We start from the raw sequence: 15,000 nt of genomic DNA, 5'->3' as shown, positions 1-15,000 counted from the left end.
CTCCGAAGTGTGCTCCAAGGTGCGGCGTGCACGAAGTCGGAGCCCGGTTTGCCCCGGGTGCGCACCTCGCGTGCACCTTCGCCGCGGTGGGCACCATGGCGTGCACGAAGTCGGAGCCCGGTTTGCCCCGGGTGCGCACCTCGCGTGCACCTTCGCCGGGGTGGGCACCTTGGTGTGCAGACCTTGGCTGGGTTGCGCGCCCTGGTGGGCACCATGGTGCGCACCAAGGAGCGCTCCGAAGTGTGCTCCAAGGTGCGGCCTGCACGAAGTCGGAGCCCGGTTTGCCCCGGGTGTGCACCTCGGGTGGGCACCTTGGTGCGCATGCCTTGCCTGGGCTGCGCACCAGGGCGGGCTCAAGATGGCACCCGCGTTCCTTTTTTTTCACTATCTTTCAAAACGGAAATTTTAAAATCTCATTTTTTTTTGCCTTTTTCTGGAAATTAGTGAAGGCAGCGCATCAAAGGTGCGCACCTCGCTGCCCACCACGGTGCGCAACGCCGGTGGGCACCCGGGAGTGCTTCGAAGTGTGCTCCAAGGTGCTGCGTGCACGTTGTCGGAGCCCGGTTTGCCCCGGGTGCGCACCTCGCGTGCACCTTCGTCGGGGTGGGCACCTTGGCTGGGTTTGCCCCGGCTGCGCTCCGAAGCGGGGTTATTGGAGCGCCGCCTCTTTTTTTGTCGGAGCGTTTGGTGGGGTTTCTCGCATTGGCTCTTCCGAGGCCCGGTTGCCACCCTGGCGCGCACGAAGTCGGAAGTAGGGTTAATTGCCCGGGTGCGCACCTTTGCCAGGGTGGGCACCTTACCTGGGCTGCGCACCAGGGCGGGCTCAAGATGGCACGCGCGTTCCGTTTTTTTCACTATCTTTCAAAACGGAAATTTTAAAATCTCCTTTTTTTTTTGCCTTTTCTGGAAATTAGTGAAGGCAGCGCATCAAAGGTGCGCACCTCGCTGCCCACCTTGGTGTGCTCTGAGGTGCGCACCCGGGAGCGCTACGAAGTGTGCTCCAAGGTGCGGCGTGCACGTTGTCGGAGCCCGGTTTGCCCCGGGTGCGCACCTCGCCTGCACCTTGGCCGGGGTGGGCACCTTGGCTGGGTTTGCCCAGGGTGCGCTCCGAAGCGGGGTTACTGGAGCGCCCCCTCTTTTTTTGTCAGAGCGTTTGGTGGGGTTTCTCGCATTGGCTCTTCCCAGGCCCGGTTGTTGGGTGCGCTCCCACCCTGGCGCGCGCGAAGTTGGAAGTTGGGTTAATTGCCCGGGCGCGCACCTTCGCCAGGGTGGGCACCTTGGTGCGCACACCTTGGCTGGGCTGCGCACCAGGGCGGGCTCAAGATGGCACCAGCATTCCCTTTTTCTCACTATCTTTCAAAACGGAAATTTTAAAATCTCGTTTTTTTTTTGCCTTTTATGGAAATTAGTGAAGGCATCGCATCAAAGGTGCGCACCTCGCTGCCCACCTTGGTGTGCTCCGAGGTGCCCACCACGGTGCGCAACGCCGGTGCGAACCCGGGAGCGCCCCGATGTGTGCTCCAAGGTGCGGCGTGCACGAAGTCGGACCCCGGTTTGCCCCGGGTGCGCACCTCGCGTGCACCTTGGTGCGCACACCTTGGCTGGGTTGCGCGGCCTGGTGGGCACCATGGTGCGCACCAAGGAGCGCTCCGAAGTGTGCTCCAAGGTGCGGCGTGCACGAAGTCGGAGCCCGGTTTGCCCCGGGTACGCACCTCGCGTGCACCTTCGCCGGGGTGGGCACCTCGGCTGGGTTGCGCGCCCTGGTGCGCACCAAGGAGCGCTCCGAAGTGTGCTCCAAGGTGCGGCGTGCACGAAGTCGGAGCCCGGTTTGCCCCGGGTGCGCACCTTCGCCGCGGTGCGCACCATGGCGTGCACGAAGTCGGAGCCCGGTTTGCCCCGGGTGCGCACCTCGCGTGCACCTTCGGCGGGGTTGCGCGCCCTGGTGGGCACCATGGTGCGCACCAAGGAGCGCTCCGAAGTGTGCTCCAAGGTGCGGCGTGCACGAAGTCGGAGCCCGGTTTGCCCCGGGTGCGCACCTCGCGTGCACCTTCGGCGGGGTTGCGCGCCCTGGTGGGCACCATGGTGCGCACCAAGGAGCGCTCCGAAGTGTGCTCCAAGGTGCGGCGTGCACGAAGTCGGAGCCCGGTTTGCCCCGGGTGCGCACCTCGCGTGCACCTTCGCCGCGGTGGGCACCATGGCGTGCACGAAGTCGGAGCCCGGTTTGCCCCGGGTGCGCACCTCGCGTGCACCTTCGCCGGGGTGGGCACCTCGGCTGGGTTGCGCGCCCTGGTGCGCACCAAGGAGCGCTCCGAAGTGTGCTCCAAGGTGCGGCGTGCACGAAGTCGGAGCCCGGTTTGCCCCGGGTGCGCACCTCGCGTGCACCTTCGCCAGGGTGGGCACCTCGGTGCGCACACCTTCTCAATGTTTTCTTGCCTTTTCTGGAAATTGGTGAAGGCAGCGCATCAAAGGTGCGCACCTCGGTGTGCTCCGAGGTGCGAACCCGAGAGCGCTCCGAGGTGCCCACGAAGTCGAAAGTCGGGTTAATTGCATTGTTTTCCCCGGGTGCGCTCCGAGGTGCGCAACATCGGCGCGCACCAAGGAGGGCTCCGAAGTGTGCTCCAAGGTGCGCACGATGGCGTGCACCTCTGGTGCGCACGATTCGGAGCTCGGTTTGACCGGGGTGCGCACACCTTGGCTGGGTTGCGCACCTTTTGTGCGCTCCAAGGTGCGCACGAAGTCGGAGCTCGGTTTGCCCCGGGTGCGCACCTTCGCCAGGGTGCGCACCTTGATGCGCACGCCTTGGCTGGGCTGCGCACCTTGGTGGGCGCCATGGTGCGCACCTTTCGTGCGCTCCAAGGTGCGCACGAAGTCGGAGCTCGGTTTGCCCCGGGTGCGCACCTTGGTGGGCGCCATGGTGCACTCCGAGGTGCCCAAGATTGGTGCGCACCAAGGAGCGCTCCGAAGTGCGCTCCAAGGTGCGCGCGAAGTCGAAAGTTGGGTTAATTGTCCGGTTTGCCTCGGGTGCGCACCTTGCGTGCACCTTCGCCAGGGTGGGCGCCTTGGTGCGCACACCTTGGCTGGGCTGCGCACACCTTGGCACCCGCGTTTCCTTCATTTTAAATTTTTTGTTTTTTACAATCTCTCAAGTGGGAAATTCTATAATCTCAACTTTTTTTGCCTTTTCAGGAAACTTTTGAATGGAGCGCATCATTGGTGCGCTCCGAAGTGTGCTCCAAAGCTCTCTCCAGCTGCGTGCACCTGCCCCGGCCGCGCACCCGGCCCCGCCCAGCTTCGCTCACCTGTCCCGGGCGTCTGGTGCGGAACCTTAGAGTAAGAAACATCACCGTGCACCTTGGCCAACGTGCGCGACTCGACCGAGCGCGCACTGGCCGAGGTGCACACCGATTTCACCTGGGTGCGCGCGCAGCACCTCGGGCGCACCGGGGTGCGCGCACAACGCCCGGGTTGCACCGTGGCCTGTGTGCTCGGGGCGCCTCGGGTGCGCGCTCGGTGTCGCCCCCGCGCGCGCGGTAGTGCGGGCAGCGCACCCCGGCCCGGCCCGGCCCCGACGAGAACGCAAACGGGCAAAAGGTTTATTCAAATAGCATTGCGACGCCCGGCGAAAAACTAAAAAAGGGTGCAACACCGGGACTTCCCGGGAGGTCACCCATCCCAGTACTACTCCGGCCCAAGCGCGCTTAACTGCGGAGTTCTGATGGGATCTGGTGCACTAATGCTGGTATGATCGCACCCGTTATGAGCTTGTCGCAGTGTGTACTTAGCAAACCGCGACCCACGTGCGAATCCACCCCGGCCACCCACCCCCGTCGAGGTGCACACCCTCCCTCGCGAAGTGCGCCCCGTTCGCCAAGTGTGAGCCCTGCCCGGGTGCGCGCACCTTGCTAGGGCGTCGGGTGTGCACCCGGCCCGGCCTACGTGCGTGCACCTGGAGGGGGCGTCGTGTGCGTGCAGTGTCCCGTCTGCAACGCGGTGCCCACACACCACCTCGGGCGCAACGACCTGCGCTCACATGTGGGCCGAGTGCACCTTGGTGCATGTTCGGGGCGCCTCGGGTGCACGCTCGATCTTGCCCCGGTGCACCAAGGCGCTCGGTTTGCCCCGGGTGCGCACTTGGTGCAAGGTGGGCACCCAAAATAGGGATCAAGCACCAAAACACAAGTTTCGGGATGCAAAATGGGACCCAAGGACCACAAATGCGTTCCAAGACCCATGATGGGTCCACGAGAACAAAAATGTGTTCCGAGACTTAATAAACAAATATTGGGTTTTAGGAGAAGAAACATGCTCTGATGCCCAAAACGAGAATCGACCCCGAAAAGGCCACAGGCCAAAAGTGGGATGCGAGACAAAAAAAAATGGGACCCGAGGACCAAAATTGGGTTCCCAGGTCGAAGACAGGGCAACCGGACAAGAAACGACCTCTAAGGCTCGAAATGAGTCCCGACGACTAAAACTTGACAAGAAGCACCCATCAGGCACCCAACTCGACACCCATGGGATGCCGACCCACCCGGGCTTCCACCTAGCACACCTTGGCACCCACCCACCCTCGCACCCAACCTCGCACCCAACTTAGCACCTTTGAACCCACATTGGCACTCACCCTGACCCTGGCACCTTGGAACCCACATTGGCACTCACCTTGACCCTGGCACCCACCTTTGCACTCACCTTGGGACCCACCCTGGCTCCCACCTCGGCACCCACCCAGACACCCACCTTGGTTCCTTGGCACCCACCTTGGATCCTTGGCACCCACCCCGACACCCACCTTGGCACGCAACTTGGCTACTTGCCACCCACCTTGGCTCCTTGACGCCCACCCCGACAACCACCCCGTGACCTACCCTGGCTAGGGTTGGTGCACACCCACCCTGGTGCCCACCTTGGCACCCACCCTATGACCCACCTTGGCACGCACCTTAGTACCCACCCCGTTACCCACCCTAGGACCCACCCCGTGACCCACCTTGGCCAGGGTGGGTGCACCCACCCTGGTGCCCACCTTGGCACCCACCCATCCTAGCACCCAGCCTGTGACCGGGCTTGGAACCCAACCTTGCACCCGCACCCGTCTTGGCCAGTGTGGGTGCGCACCCATCCTGGCACCCACGTTGTGACACACCCTTTAACCCACGCACCCTAGCACCCACGTTGGCACCCACCTTGGAACCCAACCTAGCAACTTGGCACCCACCCCGTGACCCACCTTGGCATCCACCATAGCAGTCGCCGACTTGGCACCCACCTCGGCACCCACCTTGACACTTGTGGACCCACCTTGCCACTCACCCTAGCATCGACCCATCCTAGCACCCACCCTGGCACCTTTGCACCCTAGCACTCACCCATCCTAGCACCTAACCTGTGACCCACCTTGACACTCACCCTCGCACCCACCTTGGAACCCAACCTAGCACCCACCCACCCTGACACCAACCCTAGCACCTACCCACCCTTGCACCCACCCTGTGACCCATCTTGGCACCCACCCATCCTACCACTCAACCTATCACCCACCTTCTCACCCACCTTGGCATCCACCTTAGCACCCACCCACACTGGCACCTTGGCACCCACCTCGGGCAAGGTGGGTGCACACCCACCCTGGCACCCAATTTAGAACCCACCGAGCATGTTACCCACCTTGGCACCCACATTGCAGCCCACCCTAGTACCCACCCTATGACCCACATTGGCATCCACACCCTAGCACCCAGGCACCTCGACACCCGCCTTGACACCCACCCTAGCACTGAACCTGTGACCCACCTTGGAACTCACCCTAGAACCCACCCACCCTGTGAACCACCTTGGCATCCACCTTAGCACCCACCCACCTTGGCACCCACTCTAGCACTCACCCATCCTAACACCCAACTTGTTACCCACCTTGGCACCCGCCCTCGCGTCCACCTTGAAACCCACCCTAGCACCCACCCACGCAGGAGCCCACCTTGGCACCCAACCTAACACCCACGCATCCTGGCACCCAACTTGTGACCCACCTTGGAACCCACCCTAGTACCCACCTTTGAACCCACTATATCACCAACCCACCTTGGCACCCACCCTATGACCCTCTTTGGAATCCACCCTAGCACGCACCCACCCTGGCACCCACCATGGAGCGCACCCTAGCACCCACCCACCTCGGCACGCACCTCAACACCCACCTTGGTGTGCGCACTGCGCCAACCTCTCAAAGACCCTATGTGGTGCGCTCCAAAGTGTACACCTTTGGTGCGCTCCAAGGTGCGCACCTTTGGTGCACACCGAGGTGCACACCAAAGTGTGCACCGAGGTGAGCACCAAAGTGCACTCCAGGGTGCACACCAAGGCGTGCACCTTTGGTGCGGTCAATGCAAACGAATTCGGAAGTTGGGGTCGATGTCCTAATCGCTGCTGCAGACTACACGTATGAGAATCGGACAAATAGCTTTATATAGGGGAGGTGTTGCGTTTGATGGGTCGACTCCCCTGGTTGTGTGCACTGCACCAACTTCAAAGACCCTGTCTTGTTTAAGAAGTCAAAAGTTGGGGTGGATGTCCTAATCATTGCTGCAGTCTACGCATGTATGAGAATCAGACAAATAGCTTATATAGGGGAGGTGTTGCATTCGGTGGGTTGACTCCCCTGGTTGTGCGCACTGCGCCAACCTCAAAGACCCCGCATAGCAGAAGAAGTCGGAAGTCGGATTTTGGTGAGCACCAAGGCGTGCACCTTTGGTGCGGTCAACGCAGACGAATTCAGAAGTTGGGGTGGATGTCCTAATCGTTGTTGCAGGCTACACATGTATGAGAATCAGACAAATAGCTTATATAGGGGAGGTGTTGGGTTTGATGGGTCAACTCCCTTGGTTGTGCGCATTACGCCAACCTCAAAGACCTTGTTTTCGTTAAGAAGTCAAAAGTTGGGGTCAATGTCCTAATGGCTCCTGCAGGCTACACATGTATGAGAATCGGACAAATAGCTTATATAGGGGAGGTGTTGGGTTTGATGGGTCGACTCCCCTGGTTGTGCGCATTACGTCAACCTCAAAGACCTTGTTTTCGTTAAGAAGTCAAAAGTTGGGGTCGATGTCCTAATTGCTCCTGTAGACTACACATGTATGAGAATCAGACAAATAGCTTATATAGGGGAGGTGTTGGGTTTGATGGGTTGACTCCCCTAGTTGTTCGCATTACACCAACCTCAAAGACCTTGTTTTCGTTTAGAAGCCGAAAGTTGGGGTCGATGTCCTAATTGCTCCTGCAGGCTACGCATGTATGAGAATCAGACAAATAGCTTATATAGGGGAGGTGTTGGGTTTGATGGGTCGACTCCCCTGGTTGTGCGCATTGCGCCAACCTCAAAGACCCTGCATTGCGGATGAAGTCGAAAGTCAGAGTTTGGTGTGCTACAAGGTGTGGTCGAAGGTGCTCACCTAGGTGTGCACCTTTGGAGCACAGGAAAAGTGCCCTCCAAAAGTGCGCACCTTTGGAGTGCACAAAAGTGCCCTCCAAAAGTGCGCACCTTTGGAGCGCAGAAAAGTGCCCTCCAAAAAGTGCCCTCCAAAAGTGCGCACCTTTGGAGCGCAGAAAAGTGCCCTCCAAAAAGTGCCCTCCAAAAGTGCGCACCTTTGGAGCGCAGAAAAGTGCCCTCCAAAAAGTGCCCTCCAAAAGTGCGCACCTTTGGAGCGCAGAAAAGTGCCCTCCAAAAAGTGCCCTCCAAAAGTGCGCACCTTTGGAGCGCAGAAAAGTGCCCTCCAAAAAGTGCCCTCCAAAAGTGCGCACCTTTGGAGCGCAGAAAAGTGCCCTCCAAAAAGTGCCCTCCAAAAGTGCGCACCTTTGGAGCGCAGAAAAGTGCCCTCCAAAAAGTGCCCTCCAAAAGTGCGCACCTTTGGAGCGCAGAAAAGTGCCCTCCAAAAAGTGCCCTCCAAAAGTGCGCACCTTTGGAGCGCAGAAAAGTGCCCTCCAAAAGTGCGCACCTTTGGAGCGCACAAAAGTGCCCTCCAAAAGTGCGCACTTTTGGTGCGCACCAAGGCGCTGGTTCGGTCGTTGCAGGCGAGTTCGGAAGTTGGGGTCGATGTCCTGAGCGGAGGTGCAAACTACACAGGTGTCGGAATCGGACAAATAGCTTATATAGGGGAGGTGTATGCTTCGATGGGTCGACTCCCCAGGTTGAGCGCACCGCGCCAACCTCAAAGACCCTACGGTATGGATGAAGTCGGAAGTTGGGTCCGATGACCGATTCGATTAGTAGGTATGCTCATGAGGTCGGAATTTGGGTCCGATGACCTGCCATGTGCAGGAAGGCGAATGTTGACACTGTGCGTTGCAAGGTGCACACCAAGGCGCTGGTGCGGTCTTTTTAGTCGAGTTCGGAAGTTGGGGTCGATGTCCTGATCGGAGGTGCAAGCTACACAGGTGTGGGAATCGGACAAATAGCTTATATAGGGGAGGTGTATGCTTCGTTGGGTCGACTCCCCGGGTTGAGCGCACCGCGCCAACCTCAAAGACCCTACGGTATGGATGAAGTCGGAAGTTGGGTCCGATGACCGATTCGATATGTAGGCATACTCGCGAGGTCGGAATTTGGGTCCGATGACCTGCCACGTGCAGGAAGGCGAATGTTGGCACTGTGCGTTGCAAGGTGCGCACCAAGGCGCTGGTTCGGTCGTTGGAGGCGAGTTCGGAAGTTGGGGTCGATGTCTTGATCGGAGGTGCAAACTACACAGGTGTGGGAATCGGACAAATAGCTTATATAGGGGAGGTGTATGCTTCGTTGGGTCGACTCCCCGGGTTGAGCGCACCGCGCCAACCTCAAAGACCCTACGGTATGGATGAAGTCGGAAGTTGGGTCCGATGACCGATTCGATATGTAGGCATACTCGCGAGGTCGGAATTTGGGTCCGATGACCTGCCATGTGCAGGAAGGCGAATGTTGGGACTGTGCGTCGCAAGGTGCGCACCAAGGCGCTGGTGCCGTCGTTGCAGTCGAGTTCGGAAGTTGGGGTCGATGTCCTGGTCAGAGGTGCAAACTACACAGGTGTGGGAATCGGACAAATAGCTTATATAGGGGAGGTGTATGCTTCGATGGGTCGACTCCCTGGGTTGAGCGCACCGCGCCAACCTCAAAGACCCTACAGTATGGATGAAGTCGGAAGTTGGGTCCGATGACCGATTCGATACGTAGGCATATTGGCGAGGTCTGAATTTGTGTCCGATGACCTGCCATGCGCAGGAAGGCGGAATTTGGGTCCGATGACCGAGTTGATGGCGTGCCATGCGCAGAAAGGCGGAATTTGGGTCCGATGACCGAGTTGATGTTGATGGCCCGCCATGCACAGGAAGGCGGAATTTGGGTCCGATGACCGATTTGAAGGCGTGCCATACGCAAAAAGGCGGAGTTTGGGTCCGATGACCGAGTTGATATTGATGGCCCGCCATGCGCAGGAAGGCGGAATTTGGGTCCGATGACCTGACATACGCATGGAGTCCGACTCGGGGGCCGATGTTCGATTCGATGACTTGCATTGTGGGTAAAGTCGGAAGTTGTGGTCTTTGACCCGATTCGATGACCAGACTTCGGCTGCTTGAGAATCGGACAAATAACTTATATAGGGGAGGTAGTGTTCTCGAGCATCCTCCCCCCGTGCCCGTTTATGTCGATTGATGCTGGTGCTCGACTGGTTGGAGCGCTCGGATGCAAAAATCTTGCACCAGGATTTATCGATTGTGATGGACACGGCAAGTCTCCTGATTGCTATGCAGGAGCTCATCGTGAATCTCTATGCGGCCTTGGTATGGACTCGACCTGCGGAATGGTTCGGCAATGGTAGTCGCTCCAACACGTCCTTGCAATGGCCACAGAGGTGATTCGACTAGAGCTCCAGTCTAGCTTTTGGGTTGCTTGGCGGACTGGTATAGCCGCGATCGAGTTCCGGCCATGAACGTTTTAGATAGCTCTTGGGCTTTCTGGGACGGAAGTCGGAAGTTTGGGCTGTTGTCCGATTTGATGACCATTCTTCGGATGTGTGAGAATCGGACAAATAACTTATATAGGGGACTGTGTTGTCTCACGCAGCCCCCTCCGTGCCCCTCTATCTCGACCGATGTTGGTGCTTGAAAGGGTTGGGATCGCTCGGATTTATAAACGTGCACCACCATTTGTCGAGTGTGAGGGACGCGGCAGGTCTCCTAAATGCTATGCGGGCGCTCTCTGAGAATCTCTATCCGGCCTCGACACAGACTAGTCTTGCTGAATGGTTTGGCACTGGTAGTCGATCCAACACGTCGTTGTTGTGGCCGCCTAGGCGATTCGATTCGAGCCCCCGTCTAGCTTTTGGGTTGCTTGGCGGATTTTGCCCTATCCGCAAGTGAGCTCGGTCCCTAAACGTTCGAGAAACCCGATTGCTATGCGCCGACTCTCTTTCTTGCGAGCCTCCATCTAGCTTTTGGGTCTCTACGGAACGGAAGTCGGAATCTGGGACCGTTGTTTGATTCGACGAGGCAGACTACGGTTGTGCGAGAATCGGACAAATAACTTATATAGGGGAGGTGTTGACTGGAGCATTCTCCCCCGTGCCCCTCTAACTCGACCAATGCTGGCGCTCGAACGGTGGTAGCGCTCGGATTTTCATTGAGCGCCAGCATTGGTCGATTTAGAGGGGCATGCGAGATTCCCGAATGCTATGCGAGGGCTCTAACGGAAATGTCTATTGGTTTCGGTATGGATGCAATTGCGAGTGGTTCGGCAAAGGTAGTCGTTCCGATGCGTCCATGTCGTGGCCAAATCGATAATTCGATTTGAGCCCTCGTATAGCATTTGGGTCTCTCGATGTGATTCCGCATTCCAGTCCCTTTGGGCACTGCTTGAGCCGCATCCCAGGGGGTTCCCTTCCCAATAATCTGCCTCGCAACCCGATTGCTATGCGGTGAGGCTCCTCGGCCGCCTCGGAACTATCTGTGTATCAGACGCATCGCGGGATAAGGGGTTGGCAACGGTAGTCGCCCCAAGCGCGTCCGATGCTTGGACCATTCCGAGGCGGCCCTGAAGCCTCTTCCGTCTAGCCGTTGGGTCCTTCTCGCCGCATCCCTCGCCTCGCACCCCGATTGCTATGCGGTGAGGCTCCTCGGCCGCCTCGGAACTATCTGTGTATCGGACGCGTCGCGGGATAAGGGGTTGTCACTGGTAGTCGCCCCAAGCGCGTCCGATGCTTGGACCATTCCGAGGCGGCCCTGAAGCCTCTTCCGTCTAGCCGTTGGGTCCTTCTCGCCGCATCCCTCGCCTCGCACCCCGATTGCTATGCGGTGAGGCTCCTCGGCCGCCTCGGAACTATCTGTGTATCGGACGCGTCGCGGGATAAGGGGTTGTCATTGGTAGTCGCCCCAAGCGCGTCCGATGCTTGGACCATTCCGAGGCGGCCCTGAAGCCTCTTCCGTCTAGCCGTTGGGTCCTTCTCGCCGCATCCCTCGCCTCGCACCCCGATTGCTATGCGGTGAGGCTCCTCGGCCGCCTCGGAACTATCTGTGTATCGGACGCGTCGCGGGATAAGGGGTTGTCACTGGTAGTCGCCCCAAGCGCGTCCGATGCTTGGACCATTCCGAGGCGGCCCTGAAGCCTCTTCCGTCTAGCCGTTGGGTCCTTCTCGCCGCATCCCTCGCCTCGCACCCCGATTGCTATGCGGTGAGGCTCCTCGGCCGCCTCGGAACTATCTGTGTATCGGACGCGTCGCGGGATAAGGGGTTGTCACTGGTAGTCGCCCCAAGCGCGTTCGATGCTTGGACCATTCCGAGGCGGCCCTGAAGCCTCTTCCGTCTAGCCGTTGGGTCCTTCTCGCCGCATCCCTCGCCTCGCACCCCGATTGCTATGCGGTGAGGCTCCTCGGCCGCCTTGGAACTATCTGTGTATCGGACGCGTCGCGGGATAAGGGGTTGTCACTGGTAGTCGCCCCAAGCGCGTCCGATGCTTGGACCATTCCGAGGCGGACCCGAAGCCTCTTCCGTCTAGCCGTTGGGTCCTTCTCGCCGCATCCTTCGCCTCGCACCCCGATTGCTATGCGGTGAGGCTCCTCGGCCGCCTCGGAACTATCTGTGTATCGGACGCGTCGCGGGATAAGGGGTTGTCACTGGTAGTCGCCCCAAGCGCATCCGATGCTTGGACCATTCCGAGGCGGACCCGAAGCCTCTTCCGTCTAGCCGTTGGGTCCTTCTCGCCGCATCCCTCGCCTCGCACCCCGATTGCTATGCGGTGAGGCTCCTCGGCCGCCTTGGAACTATCTGTGTATCGGACGCGTCGCGGGATAAGGGGTTGTCACTGGTAGTCGCCCCAAGCGCGTCCGATGCTTGGACCATTCCGAGGCGGACCCGAAGCCTCTTCCGTCTAGCCGTTGGGTCCTTCTCGCCGCATCCCTCGCCTCGCACCCCGATTGCTATGCGGTGAGGCTCCTCGGCCGCCTTGGAACTATCTGTGTATCGGACGCGTCGCGGGATAAGGGGTTGTCACTGGTAGTCGCCCCAAGCGCGTCCGATGCTTGGACCATTCCGAGGCGGACCCGAAGCCTCTTCCGTCTAGCCGTTGGGTCCTTCTCGCCGCATCCCTCGCCTCGCACCCCGATTGCTATGCGGTGAGGCTCCTCGGCCGCCTTGGAACTATCTGTGTATCGGACGCGTCGCGGGATAAGGGGTTGTCACTGGTAGTCGCCCCAAGCGCGTCCGATGCTTGGACCATTCCGAGGCGGCCCCGAAGCCTCTTCCGTGTAGCCGTTGGGTCCTTCTCGCCGCATCCCTCGCCTCGCACCCCGATTGCTATGCGGTGAGGCTCCTCGGCCGCCTTGGAACTATCTGTGTATCGGACGCGTCGCGGGATAAGGGGTTGTCACTGGTAGTCGCCCCAAGCGCGTCCGATGCTTGGACCATTCCGAGGCGGACCTGAAGCCTCTTCCCTCTAGCCGTTGGGGCTTTCTCGCCGCATCCCTCGCCTCGCACCCCGATTGCTATGCTGTGAGGCTCCTCGGCCGCCTTGGAACTATCTGTGTATCGGACGCATCGCGGGATAAGGGGTTGGCAGTGGTAGTCGCCCCAAGCGCATCCGATGCTTGGACCATTCCGAGGCGGCCCTGCAGCCTCTTCCGTCTAGCCGTTGGGGCCATCTCGCCGCATCCCCCACCTCGCACCACGATTGCTATGCGGTGAGGCTCCTTGGCCGCCTCGGAACTATCTGTGTATCGGACGCATCGCGGGATAAGGGGTTGTCACTGGTAGTCACCCCAAGCGCGTCCGATGCTTGGACTATTCCGAGGCGGCCCTGCAGCCTCTTCCGTCTAGCCGTTGGGGCCATCTCGCTGCATCCCCCACCTCCTCGGCCGCCTCGGAACTATCTGTGTATCGGACGCATCGCGGGATAAGGGGTTGGCAGTGGTAGTCGCCCCAAGCGCGTCCGATGCTTGGACTATTCCGAGGCAGCCCTGCAGCCTCTTCCGTCTAGCCTTTGGGGCCATCTCGCCGCATCCCTCGCCTCGCACCCCGATTGCTATGCGGTGAGGCTCCTCGGCCGCCTGGGAACTATCTTCGTATCGGACGCATCGCGGGATAAGGGGTTGTCACTGGTAGTCGCCCCAAGCGCGTCCGATGCTTGGACTATTCCGAGGCGGCCCTGTGGCCTCTTCCGTCTAGCCATTGGGGCCATCTCGCCGCATCCCCCACCTCGCACCCCGATTGCTATGCGGTGAGGCTCTTCGGCCGCCTTGGAACTATCTTCGTATCGGACGCATCGCGGGATAAGGGGTTGTCACTGGTAGTGGCCCCAAGCGCGTCCGATGCTTGGACTATTCCGAGGCGGCCCTGCAGCCTCTTCCGTCTAGCCGTTGGGGCCATCTCGCCGCATCCCCCACCTCGCACCCCGATTGCTATGCGGTGAGGCTCCTCGGCCGCCTTGGAACTATCTTCGTATCGGACGCATCGCGGGATAAGGGGTTGTCACTGGTAGTCGCCCCAAGCGCGTCCGATGCTTGGACTATTCCGACGCGGCCCTGTGGCCTCTTCCGTCTAGCCGTTGGGGCCATCTCGCCGCATCCCCCACCTCGCACCCCGATTGCTATGCGGTGAGGCTCCTCGGCCGCCTTGGAACCATCTTCGTATCGGACGCATCGCGGGATAGGGGGCTGTCACTGGTAGTCGCCCCAAGCGTGTCCGATGCTTGGACCATTCCTAGGCGGCCCTGAAGCCTCTTCCGTCTAGCCGTTGGGGCCTTCCCGCCCCATCCCTCGCCTCGCACCCCCGATTGCTATGCGGTGAGGCTCCTCGGCCGCCTTGGAACCATCTGTGTATCGGACGCATCGCGGGATAAGGGGTTGGCACTGGCAGTCGCCCCAAGCGCGTCCGATGCTTGGACCATTCCGAGGTGGCCCTGAAGCCTCTTCCGTCTAGCCGTTGGGGCCTTCCCGCCCCATCCCTCGCCTCGCACCCCGATTGATATGCGGTGAGGCTCCTCGGCCGCCTTGGAACTATCTGTGTATCGGACGCATCGCGGGATAAGGGGTTGGCACTGGTAGTCGTCCCAATCGCATCCGATGCTTGGACCATTCCGAGGCGGCCCTGCAGCCTCTTCCGTTTAGCCGTCGGGGCCTTCCCGCCGCATCCCTCGCCTCGCATCCCGATTCCTATGCGGTGAGTCTTCTCGGCCGCCGCGGAACTATACCTGTTATTGCTACTGCATCCTTCGGCTGGTAACCTCCTCTGCCGCCTTGGAACGTTCTCTTTGTCGGACGCGTCGCGGGATAAGGGGTTGGCACTGGTAGTCGCCCCAAGCGCGCCCGATGCATAGACCGCTCCGAGTCGACCTTGCTTTCAGCCTCTCACATGCATAGACCTCTCTGAGTCGACCCTGCAGCCTCTCACGTTTAGCCTTTGGAATCTCGCCTCACAACATGATTGCTATCCTTGATGCATCCCTTGCCTCGAGCCCTGATTGCTTTCTTGGCTGCATCCCTCCTC

The 15,000-nt window shown here is 59.9% G+C and overlaps 1 non-coding gene across 1 annotated transcript; it reads right to left on the bottom strand.

Moving 5' to 3' along the window:
- Nucleotides 1-3,634: 3,634 nt before the first annotated feature.
- On the bottom strand, nucleotides 3,635-3,753 carry LOC131866774 (5S ribosomal RNA). Its single transcript, XR_009365374.1, has one exon. It is a non-coding gene; the product is annotated as a 5S ribosomal RNA (ribosomal RNA).
- Between the last annotated feature and the right edge of the window lie 11,247 nt (nucleotides 3,754-15,000).

The sequence above is a fragment of the Cryptomeria japonica genome, unplaced genomic scaffold, assembly GCF_030272615.1.
Source record: "Cryptomeria japonica unplaced genomic scaffold, Sugi_1.0 HiC_scaffold_154, whole genome shotgun sequence".
Lineage (NCBI taxonomy): Eukaryota > Viridiplantae > Streptophyta > Pinopsida > Cupressales > Cupressaceae > Cryptomeria > Cryptomeria japonica.
This window is presented reverse-complemented; position numbering and strand designations above follow the sequence as displayed.